The sequence below is a fragment of the Myotis myotis genome, unplaced genomic scaffold (assembly GCF_014108235.1).
Source record: "Myotis myotis isolate mMyoMyo1 unplaced genomic scaffold, mMyoMyo1.p scaffold_m19_p_4, whole genome shotgun sequence".
Lineage (NCBI taxonomy): Eukaryota > Metazoa > Chordata > Mammalia > Chiroptera > Vespertilionidae > Myotis > Myotis myotis.
In genome coordinates, this window is record NW_023416346.1 from 88224092 (window position 1) to 88250086 (window position 25995).

General features: G+C 38.1%; 1 pseudogene; it reads left to right on the forward strand.

Annotated features, from left to right (window-relative positions):
* Window positions 1–24655: 24655 nt before the first annotated feature.
* Window positions 24656–25779, forward strand: LOC118654696 (annotated as a pseudogene).
* Window positions 25780–25995: the final 216 nt, after the last annotated feature.

Here is a 25995-nt window from a genome sequence, read left to right on the forward strand (position 1 = left end):
CTAATTAGCCAGAAACAGGGTTTGACACTGTCCTGCACTAGAAATTGGGAGGTGTCACAGATCTATCTAATGCATAGTCACAAACCCAAACTGGCATCAGAAATAGGTAGACGAAAACAACAACAACAACAACAAAACAACTCCCAAATGAAGGAACAAGAGAATTCTCCAGACTAAGAGCTAAAGGAAAAAGAGGTAAGAAATTTATCAGATATACTAGTAGAGTTCAGAATAATGATGGCAAAGATGCTTTACAGCATGTGAAAAGATATAGTAACTGTGAAGAATGACATAGCCCTAATAAAGAACACAGTGGAAGGAATACACAGCAGATTAGGGGAAGCTGAGGATTGGATCAGTGAATTAGAAGATAGGATAGAAAAAAAATCACACAATCAGAGAATCAAAAAGAAAAAAATCAAACAATTAAAAAACAGGACCGCTTAAAGGAGCTGTGGGACAACATGAAAGGTAACAATATTATCATAATAGGTGTATCAGAAGGAGAAGAAAGGGAGAAAGAGCTAGGGAATGTGTTTGAAGAAATAAAGGTATAAAACTTCCCTAACCTGATGAAGAAAATAGCCACACAAGGTCAGGAGGCACAGAGAGTCCCAAGCAAGAAGAATTTAAACAGGCCCATGCCCAAACACATCATAATTAAAATGCAAAAATTAAAGGCAAAGAGAGCATCTTAAAGGCAGGAAGAGAAAAGTAATTTGTTACCTACAAAGGAGCTAACATAAGGCTGTCAACTGATTTATCACCAGAAAATCTACAGGCCAGAAGGGAATGGCATGAAATACTCAAGGTAATGAAAAGAAAGGATCTTAATCCAAGATTACTATATTCAGCAAGGCTATTATTCAAAACAGATTATGAAGTAAAGAGCTTCCCAGAAAAAAAAAAGACTAAAGAAATTTATCACCACCAAACCAGCACTACAAGAAATGCTAAAGAGACTGTTGTAGAGTGGCCAGATTATTATAACTGGCCAGATTATTGTGACCACCCCATCAGTACTTCGTTGAGCCACCTTTTCCTTCAATACTGCAGTGGTTCTTCTTGGCATTGACTCCATGAGATGTTGAAAGGTTATGCGAGGAATCTGATACCATGCCTGATGAATAGCACTGTCCAGTTCTGTGAGATTTGATGGTTGTGGAACCAGCTGCCTGATGGCTCTTTTAATTTCGTCCCACAAATGCTCAATTGGATTGAGATCTGGTGATTTTGGAGGCCACCTAAGCAAGGTAAAGTCTCCCTCATGTTCTTGAAACAACTCCAGCTCCTCATGTTCTTGAAACAATACAACCACCATGGCATGGAACATTGTCTTTTTGGAAGAAGCCATCTCCATTGGGATATGCCATCAACATGATAGGATGAACTTGATCAGCAATGATACTTAAGAATGTTGTGCTATTCAGACGTGTATAATGGTCTGGCCCTCTAGCAACTTCAGGGCAAAATTATAGCTAATTTGCCTACAGATGTCAGATGATCATAATAATCTGGCCACTGAATGAATATATATATATATATATATATATATATATATATATATATATATATATATACAGAATTAAAATCCTAACAAATAAATACCTATCAATAATAACCTTAAATGTAAATGGATTAAATGCTACAATCAAAAGACAGGGTAGAGGAATAGATAAGAAAGCATGACCAAACTCTATGCTGTCTACAAGAGACCCACCTCAGAACAAAGGACTCACACAAGATGAGAATGAAAGGATGGAAAAAATGTTTCCATGAAAATGGAAACAACAACAAAAAAAGCTGGTGTAGCAATACTCATATCTGATAAAATAGCCTTCAAAACAAAGGTCATCAGTAGAGATAACCAAGCTCATTACATAATGCTAAATGGATCAATCTAAGAAGAGGATATAATACTGGTAAACATATATGCACCCAATATAGGAGCATGTAAATATATAAAAACTTCTAGAGGACTTTAAGGGAAAATTGACAACAATGCAGTCATAGTAAGGGACTTTAAAACCATGCTGACTTCAATGGATAGATATGGATAGATCTTCCAGACAAATAATTAACAAGGAAACAGTCTCTGTAAATGACATACTGGATCAGATGGATTTAATTGACATTTATAGAACATTTCATGACAAATCTGCAGAATAGACTTTCTTCTCAAGTGCACATGGGTCTTTCACAAACGTAGACCACATGTTAGGAAACAAACCAAGTCTCTACAAGTTCAAGAAGATTGAAATCATATCAAGCATTTTCTCAGATCACAATGGAATAAAATTAGAAATCAACTACAGTGAAAAAACTCAAAAACATGCAAACACATGGAGGCTAATTAGCATGTTATTATATCTATGAATATGCTACCAACAACATCAAGAAAGAAATAAAAAAACTTCCTGGAAACAAATGAAAATGAACACACAACAACCCAAAATCTCAGGGACACAACAAAAGCAGCCCTGTGAGAGAAGTTCATAGCACTACAGGCCTACCTCAAAAAATAACAAAAAAATAATAATAAACTCTCTATATATTTAAAGAGCCAGCGACCAAAATGCCGTAGCAACCAGAATGACTGGTCGCTATGATGCCCACTGCGGCCAGCGAACCAGCCTGATCGGGGATAGGGACCGCCAACCAACCTCCTGCAGCCCCCCCTCTCAGCTGGCCATGCCTCTGATCAGCCTCTCCCACCCCGATTGAGGGAAGGGCAGCTGGCCAACCCCCCCTGCAGCTCTCACCCCTGGCCAGCCCTGCCCTGATCAGGGCCCCTACCCCAATAGGGGGCGGGACCAGCCAGCCAACCTCCTGCAGCCTCTCCCCTGGCTGGCCCTATCCCTAATGCACCCCTAACACCCCAATTGGCCTGCAGCTGCTCCCCCTGGCCAGCCCTGCCCATGATTGACCCCCCCATTCTGATCAGGGTCAGGGCCAGCTGGCCAACCATCCATGGCCCCTCCTCCAGGCCGCTGGCCCCCGATCGGACCCTCAGACCCTATTCTGTGGCTGAGCCAGACAATCCACTGCCGACAGCCCCTCCCCATGACCAGCCCTGACCCTGATCAGCCCCCACCACCCTGATCGACTCATAGCTCCTCCCCCCAGCCATCTCCACCCCCGATCAGCTCCCCACACACCAATTGGGGGTGGGGCTGGCCAACCAACTTCCCATGTCCCCTCCTCCAGACACTGACCCCTGATCAGCCCCCCCCACCACATTCGGGGGCAGGGCTGGCTGGCCCAGAGCCCCTCCCCACAGTTGGCCCTACCTCCAATCGCCTCCCACCCCAATCGTGGGTGAGGCCCGCTAGTCAATAACCCTCTGCCCCTCCCCCCAGTCCACCCAGCCCTGATAAGTGCCCAATTGGGGCAGGCTGTCTGGCCAACCTCCTGCCATCTCCTCTTCCCAACAGGCCCGGCCCAATCTTCCCTCTTTGGGGCTGGGCTGGCAGGACCCCACCTGTGAATGAATTCATGCACTGGCCCTCTATTTAATAATAAAGAATTAGAAAGAGAAAAAAAGAAAAGTCCAGAGTAGGTAGAAGGAAAGAAATAATAAAGATTACAGTGGAAATAAATAATATAGATACTAAAAAAATAATAAAAAAATCAATGAAACTAAGAGCTGGTTAAAAATAAACAAGATTGATGAACCATTAGCCAGAATCATCAAGAGACAGAGAGGACCCAAGTAACTAAAATCAGAAAGAAAAGCAGTGAAGTAACCACTGACTCCACAGAAATACAAAGGATTGCAAGGAAATATTATGAACAACCATTTCCAACAATCTGAACAACATGCATGAAATGGAAAAATCCCTAGAAAAAATACAATCTCCCAAAACTGAATCAGGAAGAATCAGAAAACCTGAATAGGCAAGTAACAACTGAGGAAATAGAGGCAGTTAAAAAACAAACAAAGAGAGATGAAATAAAACTCCCAGCAAACAAAAATCCTGGTCCACATGGCTTCACAGGGGAGTTTTACCAAACATTCAAAGAAGAACACCTATACTTCTCAAACTATTACACAAAATCCAAGATGAAGGAACACTTTCAAGCTCTTTTTAGGAGGCCAGCATTGTCCTAATTACAAAACAGATAAAGACACTAAAAAAAAAAAAAAAAAAAAAAAAAAATTACAAGCTGATATCTCTGGGACACAACAACCCAAAATCTCTAACATATGCTAAAATCCTCAACAAAATGTTAACTAATCAAATACTACAATATATTAAAAAGATCATAAAATATTACCTAGTGGGATTTACTCCAGGGATGCAAGGCTGGTACAATAATCACAAAACAATAAACATGATACGGCACATAAACAAATTGAGAGAAAAAAATCACGTAGTCCTATCAATTGATGCAGGAAAGGCATTTAACAAATTCCAACACCCATTTTTTTGGTAAAAGCTCTCAGAAAAGTGGGAATAGATGGAATATATCTCAACATAATAAAGGCCATATATGGCAAACCTACAGCAAATATCATACTCAATGGGGGAAAAAACCCATTTCCCCTACGAACAGGAATACAACAGGGATGTCCACTTTTACCACTCTTACTCAACACAGTACTGGAAGTCCTAGCCACAGCTATCAGACAAAAAGAAGAAATAAAAGGCATCCAAATTGAAAAGGAGGAAGTAAAACTCCCATTATTCCCAGATGATGTGATATTGTACAAAGAAAACCCTAAAGACTGTAAAAAAAAAAAACCCCACTAGATTTAGTAAATTATTGTGTTAATGTAGCAAGATACAAAATCAAAGCCCTAAAATCGATGGCTTGTTGTTATACAAATAATGAGTTCTCAAAAGGAGAAACTAAATAAACAATGTAATTTACCATTGAAAAAAAAAACATTAAGATGCTTAGGAATAAACTTAACCAAGGAGGTAAAAGACTTTAACTCAGAAAACTATAAGATATTGAAAAAAAGAGACCGAGGAAGATATAAAGTAAGTGAAAGAATAGACCATGTTCATGGATTGATAGAATTAATGTCATTAAATTATCCATACTACCCAAAAACAATACACAGATTCAATAGAATCCATATTAAAAATAAAAACAGCATATTTCACAGATCTAGAACAAATACTTCAAAAATACATATTGAATCAAGAAAGATCCCAAATAGCTGCAGTAATCTTGAGAAAGATTAACAATGCTGGAGGAATCACAATATCAGACATCAAGTTATACTACAAAGCTACCATAATAAAAATAGCCTGGTACTGCCACAAAAACATGAGTATGGATCAATGGAATAGAATAGAGAACCCAGAAATTGACACAAGTCATTATGTTCAATTACTATTTGACAAAGAAGGCAAGAACATACAATGGAGTCAAGACAGTATCTTCAATAAATGGTTTTGAGAAAATTGGACAGATACATCCAAAAAAATGAAACTATACTACCAACTTACACCATACACAAGAATAAACTCAAAATGAATAAAAGACTTAAATGTAAGTCAGGAAACCATAAAAATCTTAGTAGAAACCATAGGCAGCAAAATCTCCAACAACTCTTGTAGGAAAAAAATTTATGAACACATATCCTAGGGCAAAGAAACTAAGGAGAAAATAAACAAATGGGATTATATAAAAATAAAAAGCTTCTGCTCATCAAAGGAAACCAGCAACAAAATGAAAAGGGAGACCACTGTATGAGAGAACATATTTGGCAATGATACCTTTGGTTCATATCCAAAATATATAAATAGCACATACAACTAAACAAAAGGAAAAAAAACCAATCCAATTAAAAAATGGGCAAAGGAACAAAATAAACACTTCTCCAAAATGGGCATACAGATGGCCAAGAGACATATGAAAAAGTGCTCAAAGTCACTGATCATCAGAGAAATGCAATTTAAAACCACAATGAGGTATCAACTCACACCTGTCAGAATGGCTACCATCAACATTTCATCAACACCACCAAAAAAAAAACAACCAAACAAAAAAACCCCAACAAGTACTGTTGAGCATGTGGTGAAAAAGGAACCCTAGTACACTGCTGATTGGAATGCAGACTGGTGCAGCCATTATGAAAATTCGTATGGATTTTCCTCAAAAAGTTATAAATGGAACTCCCATTTTATGTGATCTCACTTCTAGGAATATATCCTAAGAAACCCAAAACACCAATCATAAATAATGTATACAGCCCTATGTTCACAGCAGCACAATCTACAATAGCTAAGATCTGGAAATAGCCCAAGTACCCATCAGTAGATGAGTGGATAAAAACTCTGTGCTACATTTATACCATGTAATACTATGCACCAGTAAAAAGGAAGGGTCTTTTACCCTTGGGATGGCATGGAGGGACCTGGAGAGTATTATGCTAAGCAAAATAAGCTGGGGTAGTACTACTAATATTTGACAAAATAGATTTCAAAGTGAAGGCCATAACAAGAGATAATAAAGGCCAATTCATAAAACTGAAGGGATCAATACAACAAGAGGATATAACTCTGGTAAACATATATGTGTCCTATACATGAACATCCAAATACATAAAAAACTTCTGGACAATATCAGGGGAGAGATCAAGAGCAATAAAATCACAGTAGTGGACTTTACCATCACACTGGCATCACTGGATAGATCCTCTAGAGAAAAAATCAACAAGGAAACAGTGATCCTAAATGACACACTAAATCAGATGGAATTAATTTATGTTTTCAGAACAGTTCACCCCAAAGCTAAAGAATACATATTCTCCTCAAGTTCACATGGGACATTTTCAAACATAGACCACATGGTAGGACACAAACTAAGACTCTACAAGTTCAAAAAGATTGAAATCATATGAAGCATGTTCTCTGATCACTATGACATGAAATTAGAAATCAACTAAAATAAAAGCAATCAAAAACATTTGAACACATGGAAGCTAAATAGCATGTTATTAAACAATGAATGGGTTCCCAAAGAGATCAAAGAAAAATTTTTTTTAAATCCTAGAAACAACTGAAATTGAACACACAACAACTGAAAATCTATGGGACAGTGAAAGCAGTCCTGAGAGGGAAGTTCATAGCATTACAGGCTTACCTCAAAAAAAACAAGAAAAACACCCTTGCTTGTTTGGCTCAGTGGGAAAGTAATGGCCCATGGACTGAAGGGTTCAATTCTGGGAAAGGGCCTGTACCTAGGTTGCAGGCTCAATACCTGGCCCTGGTGGTGGCACGTGCGGGAGATAACCAATTGCTGTTTCTATTGCATTGATGTTTCCCTCTGTCTCTCTCCATCCCTTCTACTCTTTCTAAAAATTAATGGAAAAATATCCTTCAATGAGGATTAAAAAAAAATTAATAAGCCATCTTACCCTAGAAATTTAAAAAAAATAGAAAGAGAACAGCAATAAAAGCCCACTGTAAATAGAAGGGAAATAACAAAGATCAAAGTGGAAATAATTGACATAGAGACTATCATATTAATACAAAAGATCAATAAAACCAAGAGCTCATTCTTTGAAATGATAAACCTCTAGCCAGACTCATCAAGAAACAAAGAAAGAGGACCAAAAAATAAAAACAAAATCAGAAACAAGGGAGGTGAAGCTACAACTGACCCTACAGAAATACAAAGGATTGTAAAAAAAAAAAATGCTATGAACTATAGGTATTGCAACAAACTGGACAACCTGGACTAAATGGACGTATTCCTAGGAAAATACAATCTTCCAAAACTCAATCAGTAAGATTCAGAAAATCTGAATAAGCCCATAACTACCAATGAAATTGAAGCAATATAAAAAATAAATAAATAAAATAAAAACTCCCAGCAAACAAAAGCTCTAGTCTATATGGCTTCACAGGGCAGTTTTACCAAACATTCAAAGAAGAACTAGCACCTATCCTCCTCAAACTATTCTAAAAAGTTAAAAATGGAACTTCCATTTGACCCAGTGATCCCATTCTTAGGAACATATCCTAAGAATCCTGAAACACCAATCAGAAAGAATATATACAGCCTTATGTTAATTGCAGAACAATGTACAATAGCTAAGATTTGGAAGCAGCCCAAGTGTGCATCACCAGATGAGTGGATAAAAAGCTGTATTACATTTACACAATAGAATACTATGCAGCTGTAAAAAAGAAAGAATTCTTACCATTTGCAACAGCATGGGTGAACCTAGAGAATATTTTGCTAAGCAAAATAAGCCAGTCAGAAAAAGGTAAGTAACACATGATCTTACTCATATGTGGAATATAATGAACAAAATAAGCTGATGAATAAAATAGATCCAAAGATATAGAAGCATGGAACAGACTGATGAATTACAGTGGGAAGGCAGAGGTGGGGTGGGGTGAAGTGGGATGTGAAGGATTAACTAGAAACATATGAATATATGAATAGCCCATGGATACAGACAATAGCGTGGTGAAGGCTTGGGAAGGGCGGGTGTGGGGTACAGGATCACTGTGAAAAAAACAAAGGGGACATGTCTAATACATTCAACGATAAAGATAAATTAAAAAATAAATATCAAAGTGAATTTCCAATGACATTAGGAAAAAATAATAAACACAAGCATGGAGCTTCTGAACCCTATTTAAGGTTACTCTCTTGTCATGTCCAATGGCCATTGGTGAGTTCCTCTGTTTTTCCCACTCCTTTTGTGATCAAACTCCCAATCTAATCTGCCTTTCCTTCTAGGTTTAGTGGTTCTTCTTGGCAGACAGTTTTATCTGTAATCCAAATTTCCTAGTCCTTGGTTCAGTCTGCATTTCCACTTTGGAAGAATCCCTTTCCCAGTTTCAGTTTGCAGTCCTTGGAGTTCATTGATTTAATCCACACTGGTGGTACCAGGTGAAGTTTGATTAGATCTGACTTAAAAACAGACTGGGTTCAATTTAGTCTACAGTAGTGCTTAAATACCAGCTCTTTGTTTTTCTCTAGATTCAACATTAGAAACTTCTGGTGGCAGTTGCCATTCTCTGGTTGCTTGGAATCCATTCACAGTCTCCATTCTTTGGGAACTGATCATTCAATCCTATCCCTCTTTCCAGTTTGTAAGTTACAGCTGGTTTCCACAGTTCTTTGTACTCGGTTACTGTTGGCTTATGTCAATGTACACATGAGGTAAAGACTAACTCTAAAAGATAATATTGGAATCCAAAGACCTTAGATATTAGTTGATTCTAAGGAAACCCAAAGATCTAGCTAAAATACATGTGATTCATTATATCCAAAGATATGAGTGTGCCACACTCTAACACATCTTATTCTCTATTTACTAACTATAGTCTCAGAAGCTTCAGGTATCTAGAAAAATGGCAAAATTTTACTAAAAATGACCTAGAATCTAACAGTCATTATAAGATATGTGCCAATTAGATTAAATTTCTCAGTTAAGAAATACATTTTGAGACCAAGGTATTACAAGAAGAATAGGCAGAATGGGATGTTTACTTAATTGATACACAGAAACTTACAGAATGCTTCCAGATTCCAAACTAGGTTATATAAGATACTAGAAGCTTGGTGCACGAGATTTGTGCACTGGGTGGGGGGGGGCATCGCGCTTTCCACAGCCCAGCCTGCACCCTCTCGCCTGGGACCCCTCACTCCTTACCGCCCATCTGCTTGCTGCTCCTTACTTCTTGGCTCACTGCTCCTTAGCACTGCCATGGAGGCGGGAGAGGTGCCCACCACTGCTGCTGTGCTCACCAGCCATGAGCCCGGCTTCTGGCTGAGCGGGACTCTCCCTGTGGGAGCGCACTGACCACCAGGGAGCAGTGCCTGTGTTGAGTGTCTGTCCCCTGGTGGTCAGTGTGCATGATAGCAACCCATCATTCTAGTTGTTCCACTGTAATGGTCTCTTAGTATTTTATTATATAGACTAGAGGCCCAATGCATGAAATTTGTGCACAGCTTGGGGAGGGGGGGTGTCCCGGGACCGCGGGGCATGTGGCTTGTCCTTCTCCTGGGCCACAGGTACAGGTGCAGCCACTGGTGTCCAGAACAGCAGAGCACGTGGTTTGTCCCTCTCCTGGGCCACAGCCCCAGCCATTAGCACCTGGGACCATGGGGCAGGTGGCTTGTCCCTTTCCCAGGCCACAGGCACAGGCACAGCTGCTGGTACCTGGGACTGTGGGGTGGGCAGTCTGTCCTTCTCCCGGGCCGCAGCCTGGCTGGTCCCCATTCCTCTCTCCCCAGTGTTGAGTGTCTCAGCTGTTTTAGCATGACAGCATGAGGGTGTGATGACAATTTGCATATCAGCTCTTTATGTATTACTAGTGGTCCAGAGCACGAAATTTGTGCACATTAAATGGGAATTAATTCGAGGAAATATTTTAATATTGCTATTTGCCCTTTCTCTATAATAGAATTGTCAGAGATGAAAGAAAATTAGTAAAATGTATATGAAAATAATATATAAATGTATTAATAAATAAACAATAACATATGAAAACAACAAAAACATTATATAAAAACAACAAAAACATGATATAAAACAACATTGATACAAACAATAACTGATAAACAATGACTAATATCTCCTTGTATACCACATTAAGAGTGAAAACACTTTCAGAGTGCTTGACTAATTACCCTTGTGATGAAGTATTTAAAACTTTAACATCACATGCTCTTCAAACTCGAGAGAAAGCAACATATAACTGACCATATCTAAAAACGGGTTCAGGTAAGACCATTCCTACTCTGTCTAGAGTTTGTCCTTGTGATTTATTAATAGTCATCGCAAATGTTGGCATCATGGGAAACTGTCTTCAAATTAATTTAAATGGGAAGCCAATGTCAGACGGGGACAAATAAATTCTTGTAATCAGAACAACCTCTCCTTTTACAGATCCTGTTAATACTTCAGCTTCGATAATGTTAGGCCTCAATCTTTTGATAATAAATCTAGTACCATTACAAAGACCCCATTTACTATTAAGGTTTCTCAGTAGCATGATGATTGCACCCACTTTTAATTTTAATTTATGACATGGCATTACCGAAGGAGTAATACTATTAAGAAATTAAATGGGAAAATTTTCCTTTTCAGCATCATCTGTTGAATCAAAGGAATCATCACTCAAATATGTGTGAAAATCTCCATCGAGTATATCCAAGATTTTTTCATTTAACTTATAAATGTGCTCATTTTTAGGAAAAAGGACTGCAAGTTTAGATATATTTTAATATTATCTATGGATATAGTATTTCCAAAGGTAGCTTCAATAATAGATCCATTAGAAATCATTTCACAAGGGCTTTCAATAATATCCATTCGTAAATGAAAACTGCTATCAAGTTTGCCATCTCCAAGTTTACTAAACATTCACTATAAACATAATTCTCTGATCTCATATTTGTTTTAAGAGACAACTTTCTGAAACATCCCCAAACATTACAGTACTTTAAACTTGTTTGTACTACGGCTGAACACATAGCATTTGGCACAATACTGAGACATTGTCAAAAATCCCCTCCAAGAAAGAGAACTTTCCCACCAAATGTAACATTCAAATTCATAATTTCTCTTAATAATCTGTCTATGGCATTTATAGCATGACTGGATGCCATGGTGCATTCATAATAGTGAGAAGTTTGGCCTTTTAAAATGTTTTAGCAAATTCATTCTTTATATCAAGTCTAGAAATTGAAGTTTCATTTAACGGAATTGGTAATTTATATTGGGAATGAAAGGTTCTTCCACCAAGAAGTAAATGTGCAGCAATTCCTGTAGATGCTGTGGGTAAAATAGTACCACCAAGACCTCTAATATAATGTATTAAAACTTTATAAAGACATGTTTTTCCACTATCACCTGGAACATCCAAGAAAAAGCATTTGGGGTGTACAGTTTGATCTTCGATGGCTGAAGTTATAGTCTGAAAGGCTGCCAACTGTTCATCAATCAGAGAATTTATCAAAACCTCTGCCTGTTGTCACTCATACGATTAATCACATGTATTTGTACTCATTAATAAAAGATAGACAGGAGCAGCGGAGACCGCGCCATCTTGAGTGGCTGTTACTGGCATCCAGAGATTAGCTACTAACCTGGAAACAAGGGATCTCAAGCAGTGTGACTGCGTGAACTCAGACGAGCACTGCTTCTTCTCATGGAAAGCAGAGAGAGAATTACATAACCAAACACCTGGAGAAGAGAGATCATGGTGAAACAAAAAACCAACACACATATTAAAGAAAAACAGGCATAATCAGAAAAGGAGGTAAATGAAATGGAGGCAATGGAGGCAAGCAACCTGTCAGAGAAAGAATTCAGAGAAATGGCCATAAGGTGGATGAAAAGAATGGAAGACAAATTCAACAATATGTGTAGGAAACAAGAGGAAATGAAGAAAAACCAAGAAGAAATGAAAAATGACATCACTGCTATAAAGAAGTCAATAGAAAGCATCAACAGTAGACTAGAAGAAGCAGAGGACCGCAACAGCGAGCTAGAAGGCAAGGTAGGAAAAAATACCCAAACAGAACAGTTTCTAGAAAAAAAAAATTAAAAAGCAGGAGAAGAGCCTAAGAGAACTCTGGGATAACGCTAAACAAAACAACATCCGAATAATACGGGTGCCAGAAGGAGAGGAAACTGAGCAAGAAATAGAAAAGCTGTTTGAAAAAATAGTAACAGAAAATTTCCCTGATATAGGGAAGAAAAAACTCACACAAATCCAAGAAGCTGACAGAGTCCCAAACAAAATGAACCCTAAAAGAACAACGCCAAGGCACATAATAATTAAGTTGGCAAACACCAATGACAAAGCAAGAATCTTAAAAGCAGCCAGAGAGAGACAGAAAGTTACCTACAAAGGATCCCCCATCAGACTAGCGACCAATTTCTCAACAGAAACACATCAGGCAAGGAGGGAATGGAATGGAATATACAAAGTCATGCAAAGGAAGGTTCTGAATCCAAGAATACTGTACCCCGCGAGGCTATCAATCAAAATTGAAGGTCAAATCAGGAGCTTCACAGACAAAAAAGGTCTACGGGAGTTTATTACAACCAAGCCAGCAATGCAAGAAATGCTAAAGGGTCTGCTGTAAATAGAAAAAATAGGAAACAAGAAAGGAACGCAGTGGTAAAGAACAAAAATGGCGACTAACAAGTTTCTATCCATAATAACTTTAAATGTAAATGGATTAAATGCCCCAGTCAAAAGCATAGGGTAAATGAGTGGATAAGAAAACATGACCCATATATCTGCTGTCTACAAGAAACCTACCTCAGAAAAAAACATGCACACAGACTTATGGTGAAGGGATGGAAAAAGGTTTTTCAGGCCAATGGAAGTGAAAAAAAAAAAAAAAAGCTGGGGTAGCAATACTTACATCTGACGAATTAGATCTCAAAGTGAAGGACATAAAAAGAGATAAAGAAGGCCACTTCATAATACTAAAGGGAGCAGTCAAACAAGAGGAAATAAATCTGGTAAATATATATGCACCCAATATAGGAGCACCCAAATATGTAAGAAATCTTCTGGAGGAGATCAAGGGAGAGATTGACAGCAATACAATCATAGTAGGGGACCTTAACAACCAATTATCACCACTGGACAAATCCTCTAAACAGAAACTCAGCAAAGAAACATCAATCCTAAATGACTCACTAGATCAGATGGAATTAATTGACATCTTCAGAACATTTCACCCCAAAGCCACAGAATATACATTCTCCTCAAGTGCACATTTGTCATCTTCAAAGAGAGACCATATATTGGGTCACAAACAAAGTCTCTTCAAATTCAAGAAAATTGAAATCATATCAAGCATCTTCTCTGACAACAAAGGCATAAAACTGGAAATCAACTACAACAAAAACAATCCAGAAAAATCAAACACATGGAGACTAAATAGCATGCTATTAAACAACGACTGGGTTACCAGTGAGATCAAAGAAGAAATAAAAAACATCATGGCAACAAATGACAATGAAAACACAACAATCCAAAACCTATGGGACACAGCAAAAGCAGTCTTGAGAGGGAAGTTCATAGCTCTACAAGCCTACTGAAAGAAACAAGGAACAATGAGAATAAATAACCTAACTCTACAACTCGAAGAATTAGAAAGAGAGCAACAAAAAAAAGCCCACTGTAAGCAGAAGGAAGGAAATAACAAGATCAGAGCAGAGATAAATGACATAGAGACCAAAAAAAACAATACAAAAGATCAACAAAACCAAGAGCTGGTTCTTTGAAAGGATAAACAAGATTGATACACCTCTAGCTAGGCTCACCAAGAAACAAAGAGAGAGGACCCAAATAAACAAAATCAGAAATGAAAGAGGATAAATAACAACAGATCCCATAGAAATACAAAGGATTGTTAGAAAATACTATGAACAACTCTACTCCAACACACTAGACAACCTGGAGGAAATGGACATATTCCTAGAAAAATACAACCTTCCAAAACTTAATCAGGAAGAATCTAAAAATCTCAATAGGTCAATAACTATGGAGGAAATCGAAGCAGTAATCAAAAAGCTTCCAGCAAACAAAAGCCCGGGGCCAGACGGCTTCACAGGGGAGTTTTACCAAACATTCAAGGAAGACCTAAAACCTATCCTCCTCGGACTATGTCAAAAGATCCAAGAGGAAGGAACACTTTCAAGCTCATTCTATGAAGCCAGCATCACCCTAATACCAAAACCAGATAAAGACAATACAATGAAAGAGAATTATAGGCCAATATCCCTCATGAACATAGATGCCAAAATCCTCAACAAAATCCTAGCAAATCGGATCCAGCAGTACATCAAAAAGATCATACACCATGACCAAGTAGGATTTACCCAGGGATGCAAGGATGGTACAATATCCGCAAATCAATAAATGTGATACATCACATAAACAAATTGAGATAAAAAAAACCCACATAGTCATATCAATTGATGCGGAAAAAGCATTTGACAAAATCCAACACCCTTTCTTGATTAAAACTCTCAGCAAGATAGGATTTGAGGGATGATACCTCAACATAATAAAAGCCATATATGACAAACCCACAGCAAACATCATAATCAATGGGCAAAAACTAAAACCATTCCTCCTAAAAACAGGAACAAGACAGGGATGCCCCCTCTCACCACTCCTGTTCAACATAGTACTGGAAGTACTAGCTGTTGCGATCAGACAAGAAGAAGAAATAAAAGGCATCCAGATTGGAAAAGAAGAAGTAAAACTGTCCTTATTTGCAGATGACATGATACTGTACATAAAGAACCCTAAAGACTCCATCAAAAAATGATTAGAGTTAATAAATGAATTCGGCAATGTAGCAGGATACAAAATTAATGCTAAGAAATCCATGGCATTTCTTTACACCAATAGTGAACTTACAGAAAATGAAACTACAGAAGAAATCCCATTTACCATTGCACCAAAAAAATTAAAATACCTAGGAATAAACTTAACTAAAGAGGTAAACGACTTATATGCCAAAAACTACAGGACACTGAAAAAAGATATAGAGGAAGACATAAACAGATGGAAGAACATACCTTGTTCAAGGATTGGTAGAATCAACATCATCAAAATGTCCATACTACCCAAAGCAATCTATAGATTCAATGCAATCCCCATTAAATTACCAACGCCATATTTCACAAATCTAGAAGAACGTTCCAAAAATTCATCTGGAATAAAAAAAGACCCTGAATAGCTGAAGCAATCCTGAGAAAGAAGAACAAAGTAGGTGGTATCTCAATACCAGATATCAAACTGTATTACAAAGCCACTGTTCTTAAAACAGCTTGGTACTGGCACAAGAACAGACATATAGATCAATGGAATAGAATAGAGACCCCAGAAATCGACCCAAACCACTATGCCCAATTAATATTCAACAAAGGAGGCAAGAGCATACAATGGACTCAAGACAGTCTCTTCAATAAATGGTGTTGGGAAAATTGGACAGATACATGCAAAAAGATGAAACTAGACCACCAACTCACACCATACACAAAAATAAACTCAAAATGGATAAAAGACTTAAACGTAAGACAGGAAACCATAAAAATACTAGAGGAATCCACAGGCAGCGAAATTGCAAACATATGCCGAAGGAATTTCTTCTCTGATAATGCTCCTAGGGCAATGGAAACTAAAGAGAAAATAAACAAATGGGACTACATCAAAATAAAAAGCTTTTGCACAGCAAAGGAAACCATCAACAAAACAACAAGAAAGCCCAATGCATGGGAGAACATATTTGCCAATGATACCACCGATAAGGGTTTAATTTCCAACATTTACAGGGATCTCATGAAACTTAACAAAAGGAAGATAAACAATCCAATAAGAAAATGGGCAACGGACCTAGGTAGACACTTTTCGAAAGAGGACATACAGTAGGCCGAAAGACTTATGAAAACATGCTCAAAGTCACTAATTATAGGAGAGATGCAAATCAAAATGACAATGTGTTATCATCTCACACCTGTCAGAATGGCTATCATCAATAAATCAACAAACAACAAGTGTTGGAGAGGATGTGGATAAAAAGGAACCCTTCTGCACTGCTGGTGGGAATGCAGACTGTTGCAGCCACTGTGGAGAACAGTATGGAGCTTCCTCAAAAAACTAAAAATGGAACTCCCATTTGACCCAGTGATCCCACTACTAGGAATATATCCCAAGAAACCAGAAACGCCAATCAGAAAGGATATATGCACCCCTATGTTCAGAGCAGCATAATTCACCATATCTAAGATCTGGAAACAGCCTAAGTGCCCATCAGCTGATGAGTGGATTAGAAAACTGTGGTACATATACACAATGGAATACTATGCTGCGGTAAAAAAAAGGAACTCTTGCCTTTTGCAACAGCATGGATTGAACTGGAGAGCATTGTGCTAAGTGAAATAAGCCAGTCAGAGAAAGATAAATACCACATGATCTCACTCATTTGTGGATTATAGAGAACAACATAGACTGATGAAAAGGGACAGGTCCAAAGACTGAGAAAGAGTGATCAGGCTATCAATCCCCAGAAGGAAAGTAGGGGAGGGCGGGTGTAAGGGGAAGAGATCAACCGAAGGATTTGTATACATGTATATAAGCCAAACCAATGGACATGGACAACAGGGGGATGGGAGCATGATTGTGCGGGGTGGGGGGGGGGAGGTTGGGGGTTAATGGGAGGATCAGGACACATTTGTAATACCTTAACTAATAATAAAAAAATAATTAAAAAAATAAATAAAATAAAATACCCCCCCTCCAAGAAAAAAAAAAAAAAGACCAGAAGTTTGAAATGAGAACATTTCATTCCATGCAATGTGACTATCTCTTGAATTTTGTTAAGGGCATGCATTTCACAGTTCACACAGGCACCTTCCCTCCAGTGTAATTTCCAACAAAAATCTTCAATAAAATGAGATTTACTCTTATCTCATAATTTGTTTGCATCAGAAGGATATCCAAACATACATATATATGCAAAAAGTTGCTGTAGTTGTTTGGGTATATTAAGGATGATTGCATCATCAATTGTATCTTTCCAGATAGTGTCAATGATTAATAATCCTCGATGTTTAGCAGCTTCATGAAATGTATCATAAATTACACCTCCTTGAGTTTGTAGAGCATCAAAACTTATAGCACCCTTTAAATTCAGAAGCAAAAGTCTAAAGTAATATCGTTCTGGTTCTCTAAAGCTCACAGTGAAAAGTCTACCTAATACTTTATTCCAACGCTTTTGGAGTTTTGTCCACAAAGAATTATTAAACACACAATGCTATGGAATCTCCCAATAATAATAATTACACACATCAGAATCTTCTCTATTCAATAACAACCAAGCCATCAAAGTTGAGTTATGTCTTTTAGCCTTATCTATAACTTCAGCCAAATCATCAATATGAAAATACAAATGTTGTTCATTTGGCAAATGAATAGCTAATCTTGTGATTTCATGGGGTTGGTCATGCATTAACACTGCAGAAAGTCTCCAAACATCCTCAGGAGCGCTCACATACCTGGAGTCAATGAAAGTCCTATACTTCGTCATGATTGATAATATATTATTTTAGAAATTTGAATATTTGCACAATTGTGACCTTTATAGATGTATTTAAATAAATATTTGACACTTTTAGTCAATGCGCACACTTCAACATTTATATGACAGTTATATTCAAGGCACAAATACAGGTTATAAGGGACAATCCAAGTGTTATTGACAACTTTATTTCCAATAGACATGGTGCTACCAGATCTTCATTTGTATTTGGGATATCCACCAATATTTCCAGTGGTCGCATTTTGAAATTCGTTCAGATATCCCTTTGACCATTTTCCATTTTCCATACATGGACTATTTGGATTTTGTATTCCACATGGTCCATGTACCATATTTGATTTTACAATTTGAAAAAGTCGAGGACACTGGTCTTCATCCGGAATTTCTGCCTTAACTATACAGTCATGTCATCTTCTGTTCATTATTTGAGTTCACTATCTAATATCAATAATATGTGAGCATGAGGCCATCCACGTTTCTGAAATTCAATGACATGAATTTTAGCTATTACTTTGCCAAATAAATGGAATTTACATATATCATTTAAAAGAGCATTCAGCTTAATATTAAAAACTCTGGTTACCGAGTCAGGTCTGTTTTCAACTTTTTGCCAGCGTTGTAAATTGTTTGTAATATCTGCCCATTTGGGGTTGCATGTCATGGTTATGAATAAATTGGGCTTCCCATAGGTAGTTACAATTGACATAGCATCCTGATATCACTGCTGCATATTTCTGGGACTACCCTCAAAAATTGATGGAAGTATTATCATTTTACCAATCAGCACATTGTCATTTTCAGATTTAGATGTAAGATAATCCATCAAACCACTATATTTTTCAACTCTCAACTTAGATTCATTTGCTTTAATGAAATTTATCCAATTGGCTTCCATTTTTTAATATGAATCGACAATATACTATTGAGTTAATTTTCCTGTATTTAAAATAGGATTGAACATGTCCTGGACAGAGAGATGAAATCCATAATACTGCATTTGTGTGACTCGTGTCCTTACATTTTGTCTAATATTATTGTCACTTACACTGTCGTCTCTGAGTCTTAATGAATATCCATTCCCCAGCCTTTTTCACCAAGTGGGAAAAGAACAGGATATGTCTTTGCATCTAATGTAGGAAACAGGATACTGATTTGTTTCATTCTAGTGGCATTCAGATTATTGGGATCTGGTTTACAATGAATGAGCAAGTCCCTTCCAAAAGGAGGTTCTCCATCTTCATTTCTGAATATGACAGCAACCTCAGTTACACAGAGAGAATTATATCTACCTGGATCACTGTTATGATCGTATTTAATTGCCATTGTTACTTCCTTGGGAGCAATACCTTTTGCTGCTGCTTCATATTGGGCTTCCTTTTCTACCTCATGCAGCATCTTGTATGATTTTGTTAATTCACTTATTTCATGCATGAGGTTGTTGATGTTGGTCATGAGTCTTTCTGAGCAACCTTGGTTTTCTGGCATTGTTAATCTTTTACTCGTTGCTTCAGCCATGTCTAAAATATAGAGTTGAGCCCTGACTGGTTTGGCTCAGTCTTCAGTGTTGGCCTGCAGACTGAAGGGTCCCAGGTTCTATTCTGGTCAAGGGCATGAAGCTTGGTTGTGGGCACATCCCTAGTAGGGGGTGTGCAGGAGGCAGCTGATCAATGTTTCTCTCTCATCGATGTTTCTGTCAATCCCGCTCCCTTCCTCTTTGTAAAAAAATCAATAAAATATATTTAAAATATAGAGTTGAGCAAACTTCTGAGAAGCACCATCAGAAGGATGTAAAGTTCCAGTATGGTGATAAACCTGTCTGTGTATTCTGAAACTGTATGACCCATATCCTGATTCTGATGCAATATTTACACCCATTGAAGCAAAAGCAAAAGAACTATTTATCGAACAAATATTTTCCATGAAATTTTTACTGTCAGAATATTCATTTATCATTATTTTTTAAAAATATGCCAGGTATTCTGAGAAATGTATATCATTTGGACAAACTTTACGTTTGCTACAACATTGAGTAAATTTTCCATCAGATGGATTTTCATTGGAGAAATTTAGTGATAGGCAAAATTGACATGTAACAGTCATTCCACCACAACTATGTTTGATAATTGTATCCTCATTTACTTCATTTTCACTGTGAAGGCAGTTCCTACCAGTATTTGTAGTACTTGTCAATGGCTGTTCTTCAGACATAGTTTGATGACAATGCTGGCTTCTTTCAGCTTCGGAGGTACGGTGTGCCAATAGTTGGTCTTCAGATACATTGTATTGATGATGCCGGCTTCAGAGATACATTGTGCCAATAGTTGGTCTTCAGACATTTTCTGTTGACAATGCTGCTTTCTTTTGGCTTCAGAGGTACATTGTGACAATAGTTGGTCTTCAGACATTCTGAGGTCAAGGAAGGCGGGGGGAGGGACTGTTGGAATTAAGATCCCTCCTCCCTACTGTCAGGGTCAGAAGTGAGAGGGGGCAATTGGGGGGGTCTGGTGGGGAAAGAGACCAATTGGGGCTTTCTTTCACACGGCTTTAGGCAGCTGGCCCCACCCTGAGGCTGCCACTGCTTGCCATCTGTGCGGCACTGCCTCCACTCTGCCACAAGTAGCCTCCCTCTGCAGGCAAAAGGCATAGGGTGCCATTGCTTGGCTGGACTGGGCCTCCCTCTGAAGGGACACAGATTGCAGGCCCTGCCCACCCACCACAGTGTCACTGGCTGGTGACCTGGGCCTCCCCCTATGGGGCAATGGACCATGGGACCCCCAGATGGATGCCTTGCAGAGAGAGGCCCTTCCCATCTGTCCTGGGCTCTGCCATTCATTGCTTCCCACAGGGAGGCCCTGCCCACCCTTCTGGGGCTCTAGGGTCAATGGCAGAGCAAAGGGAGGCCCTGCCCTCCCAGCCAGGGCTCTGCGATGGGCCTCATCACCACCACAGGGAGGCCCTGCCAGGGCTCTGTGATCAATGCTGCCCAGAGGGAGGCCCTGCCAACCCGGCCATTGCTCTGTGATGGGCCCTCCCAGCCTTGGTGGCTTGCCTCGACCCTTGCAGCCATGGCTTTGTCCAGAGGACATCCCGAAGGTCATCTGGAAGACATCTGGTGTAATTAGCATATTATCCTTTATTAGTAGAGATATAGAAGATTGGTTACACATAGACACAGACAACAGTATGGTGATAGAAGGAAAAGTGGATGGTGGTAGGTGGAGGTGGGCAAAGAGGGGATGAATGGGGATGGAAAGAGACTGCTTTGGATGATGAGCATCCAATGCAGGGTGCAGGTGATGTTTTGTTGAGCTGTACACTTGAAACCTATATGATTTTTTGAACCAATGTCACCCCAATAAATTCAATAAAAGGAGACTATTAAAATTACCATTTAAAATAAAACTACTCAAAGCTGCAGACAAGCCTTTTCAGGTGTCTTTAACTCCTTAGTCAAAAATTACACTAAGGCCCAGCCTTGGTGGCTCACTAGTTGAGTATCGACCTATGAACCAGGAGGTCACAGTTTGATTCCAGGTCAGGGCACATGCCTGGGTTGCAGGCTCGAAACCCAGGGGTCATGCAGGAGGAGCTGATCAATTATTTTATTTCATCATTGATGCTTTACTTTTCTCCCCCTTCCTCTCTGAAATAGATAAAATATATATTTAAAAAAAAAAAAAAAAAAAAAAAAAACGACACCGAGAGCTCTAGTAAAAAAAATTCCTAAACCTATGGTGGAACCCAAAATATTTTTTGAACAATATAGAGTTGTTATCAGGGCTTATAACTGCAGGCTACCAAATCTTCATCAGCTTTTACACATTTTGGTAGGACTTGGGGAAACCCCTCTTCCCAAAAAAAAGATTCAGGAAGAAAATGGCAAAACCACAAGGATGATACTGAAGATCTTTGACTTGAAAGGGCTTGTAAGGTAGCAAGTAATTCTTAGAGTTTTACCTGTGACCATTGTTTGGTTTATTATTCTGTTGCAAACAAAAAGAAAAATCTGTGGTAGACTTTAGAGCCCATTTGGAAGCTCTCATTTTGACAATATGTGGGATTCCATACAATATTTATTTAAGGCAACTCAGACTGCTTTGTAAATTTATTATATTCTGAGATTAGTGATTTGATTTAAAGAATTCAGAAAATAAGATATGAGGACACAGGCCTGACTGAACTGGTGACGATAGCTGAGCACTTTGAAAGAATGCTGGAGCAAGACACAAAATAACACGAAGGTTTTGTACTTACCTAGGGGTCCATTATCAAAACACTGATCCAGAAATCCATGTCCCATTTGAAATCAACTGAAATGCTAAAAAAGGGATTGTTTTCACAGGACTTATGTAAATTTTTCAATATCAACTTAAGTGTCCCAAGTATGGACCCTTAACAGAGTTGACAGAACTCTGATGGATTTCCTGGTAAACTGCTACATTATTCCCTTAAAATAGCAAAAATAAATGAAAATGAAAATTAATAGAGTTTAATAACTTTATGATAAAATATTTGGTCAAATTGGAAACTGATATTGAGAGTCCAATAGTAATATTTTTTTACTTTCTGTACTAAGTAAACTAAAATGAAAATTGTACTCAGAGGGAAAAGTAAACAAACTGGATAACACGTAGTTGTAAAGACAGATCAGCCTATTTATTCCTGTGATTACAATCCAGTTCTTTGGGTAACTGGAAACAATTGTTTTTGTCTTGTAAATATTTAAGATCAAAAGGTGTGACTAGAAGTTCAAAGTTCATTTGACCTTTTTGCTAACCCCCCAAACCTTGCCTATCTCTCAGAATGATTGCAAATATTATAAATTATATGGACTTTGGTAATAGAATTGTCCTGCACTTAAATTTTTAAATTAAATGATGGGTAGTCATTAAATATCTAGATTATTTACAAATAAGGTAAAATATCAAAGCATTAATTACTGAACATAGGGTCATCTAGGCTTGATTTCCTGTTGCAGAAAAACTAAAGATAAATTTGAGTCTATTTTTCCACTCTGAGCAATTTTCTATTGAAAAGCACATGATTCTAGAACTTATAAAAAGTATACATCTGATAATTCACAAAATGCTAATGTAACAGTTCACAAATGCTAACCTCCTAGTTTTTAATAGAAATTAATGTTTTTAAGGATTCTAATTAATATATGTAATTAAAGTTACTAGAAATAATAAGGGAAAGAACTTTGTATGCAAGAAAAGTAGAATGTGGTTTTGATGGACAAAGGTATAAGGTGTGGAGGTACATTATTTTAAGGGAAACTGGAGTAATTTTGTCTAAACTAGAATTTCTGGTTATGATAGACAAACTAAATGTATAAAAAATTGAAGTGATAAAGAGAATTTTACATTTGTGGTCAAGTTTGCTAAAATTTGAATTGTTATAAGAGTTTAAAATAAGTTCTGATATAAATACAGTAAGGTAAAGTTAAAACTTGATTTTATTTCATTTCTTAAAAGGAAAAATTTATACAACCTCCTGCTGATACCTTGTTGTCTCATAGTAGTATGACCAGATTCTATAACTCTTTAATGCTTTATGCCAAAGCCTATAATCCATAGGTCAAATAATCTTTCCTGGATCCCAATTCAAAGGGTCCATTTGGTCACAATCTAGAACAGCCGTGGGCAAACTACGGCCCGCGGGCGGATCTGGCCCGTTCGGCTGTTCTATCCGGCCAGTGGAGCCGAAAGAGCTGAGGGTTCTCTTGCTCTCCCCTCCGCTCCTTCACCAGCAGCAGTGTTAACATGTATTAGTTCACACAAACACTCCATCCATGCTTTTGTTCCGGCCCTCATTTCCAGTTTAAGAACCCATTGTGGCCCTCGAGTCAAAAAGTTTTCCCACCCCTGATCTAGAATCTGGTAAATATTACTGATGAAGAAGAGAAGTATCTGACATCAATTAAGGTAGACTGCTTCTGCCCAAGATGCAAATGAAACTTCCTATTCCCATTTGACCCAGTGATCCCACTTCTAGGAATATATCCCAAGAAATCAGAAACACCAATCAGAAAGGATATATGCATCCCTATGTTCATAGCAGCACAATTCACCATAGCTAAGATCTGGAAACAGCCTAAGTGCCCATCTGTAGATGAATGGATTAGAAAAGTGTGGTACATCTACACAATGGAATACTATGCTGCTGTAAAAAAGGAATTCTTACCATTTGCAACAGCATGGATGGAACTGGAGAGCATTATGCTAAGTGAAATTACCCAGTCAATGAAGGAAAAATACCACATGATCTCACTCACTTATGGATAATAAAGACCATTATAAACTTAGGAACAAAAATAGATACAGAGGCAGAGCAGTCTCGAACAGACTGTCAGACTACAGCGGGAAGGCCGGGGAGGGTTGGGGGGCAGGAGGGGAGAGTAAGAGATCAACTGAAGGACTTGTATGCATGCATATAAGCATAACCAATGGACATAAGACACCGGGGGGTAGGGGAGGCCAGGGGATTGTCAAGGGTGGGAAAAAAGGAGACATATGTAATACTCTTTGTAATACTTTAAGCAATAAATCAATTAAAAAAAACAAAATAATACTATAAATAAAAAAATGCTGGCATGCCTAAGCCAATCAAAGTTGTTCAATACAATATCAATACAGAAGAATTATATTTCTACCTAAAGGAATTTATCCACATACTGTATTTCAGACATCTGTTGGTGAATCCCAGAGATCGCCGAGTCGTGGTTATTGAATCAGTACTATGTCCTTCCCACTTCAGAGAGACACTCACGTTCTCTTCAAGTATTTTGACGTTCTGTCTGCTTTGCTTGCTCCAAACCATGTAATGGCTCTTCTGACACTTGGGATAAACTCTGCTATGGTCCTGGATTGTGGATATAGAGAAAGCCTGATGTTACCTATATATGAGGAATCCCAGTACTAAATTGCTGGGGAGCACTCCCCCTAGGAGGAAAAGCTCTGCACAGGGAGTTGAAAACTCAACTATTGGAGCAATGTACTGTTGACACAGGTGCTGCTAAAGAACAGAACCTTCCCTCTGTGATGGGTTCAATCCCAGAAGGTGTCTTAGAGGACATTAAAGTGCACGCTTGCTTTGTAAGTGATCTGAAATGTGGACTAAAAATCCAAGCAGCAAAATTTAATATCGATGGGAATACTGAGCGTCCCTCACCACCCCCAAATGTTGACTACCCATTAGATGGAGAGTAGATTTTACATGTCCTTGGATCAATCAGGGATTCGGTTGTGGAAATTTTTTGAACAAGATAATGAAGAGAAATCCGTTGCAACTTTAATATTGGATTCCCTTATGCAGTGCCCAATAGACACCAGGAAGCAATTAGCAGAGAACTTGGTAATCATAGGCGGCACATCTATGTTGCCAGGATTTCTCCATAGATTGCTTGCAGAAATAAGGTATTTGGTAGAAAAACCAAAGTATAAGAAAACACTTGGCACCAAGACATTCCGTATTCATACTCCACCTGCAAAAGCTAATTGTGTGGCCTGGTTGGGAGGAGCTATTTTTGGAGCACTTCAAGACATACTGGGGAGCTGTTCTGTCTCAAAGAAATATTACAATCAGACAGGCCGTATTCCTGATTGGTGTTCTCTTAATAACCCACCTTTGGAAATGATGTTTGATGTCGGGAACACTCAGCCACCTCTGATGAAAAGAGCATTTTCCACTGAGAAATAAAAGTTTGAATAAATTCAACTTTGTTTCATTTCATCTATCAGACCAATTACAAGCAAATTGTACAAAGTATGCAAGACACTGTTAGAAACGACTTTTGTGGAAGTGAAAGCATTTCTGTAATTACTTTTCACATTATTTAATACTTTTAACTTTTGTTTTTCTTGTGTAGTGGTAAAATGGTAGCTGATGCTTATGAAATACGTTGTATTTATATCAATAAAATACAGTAAAGCA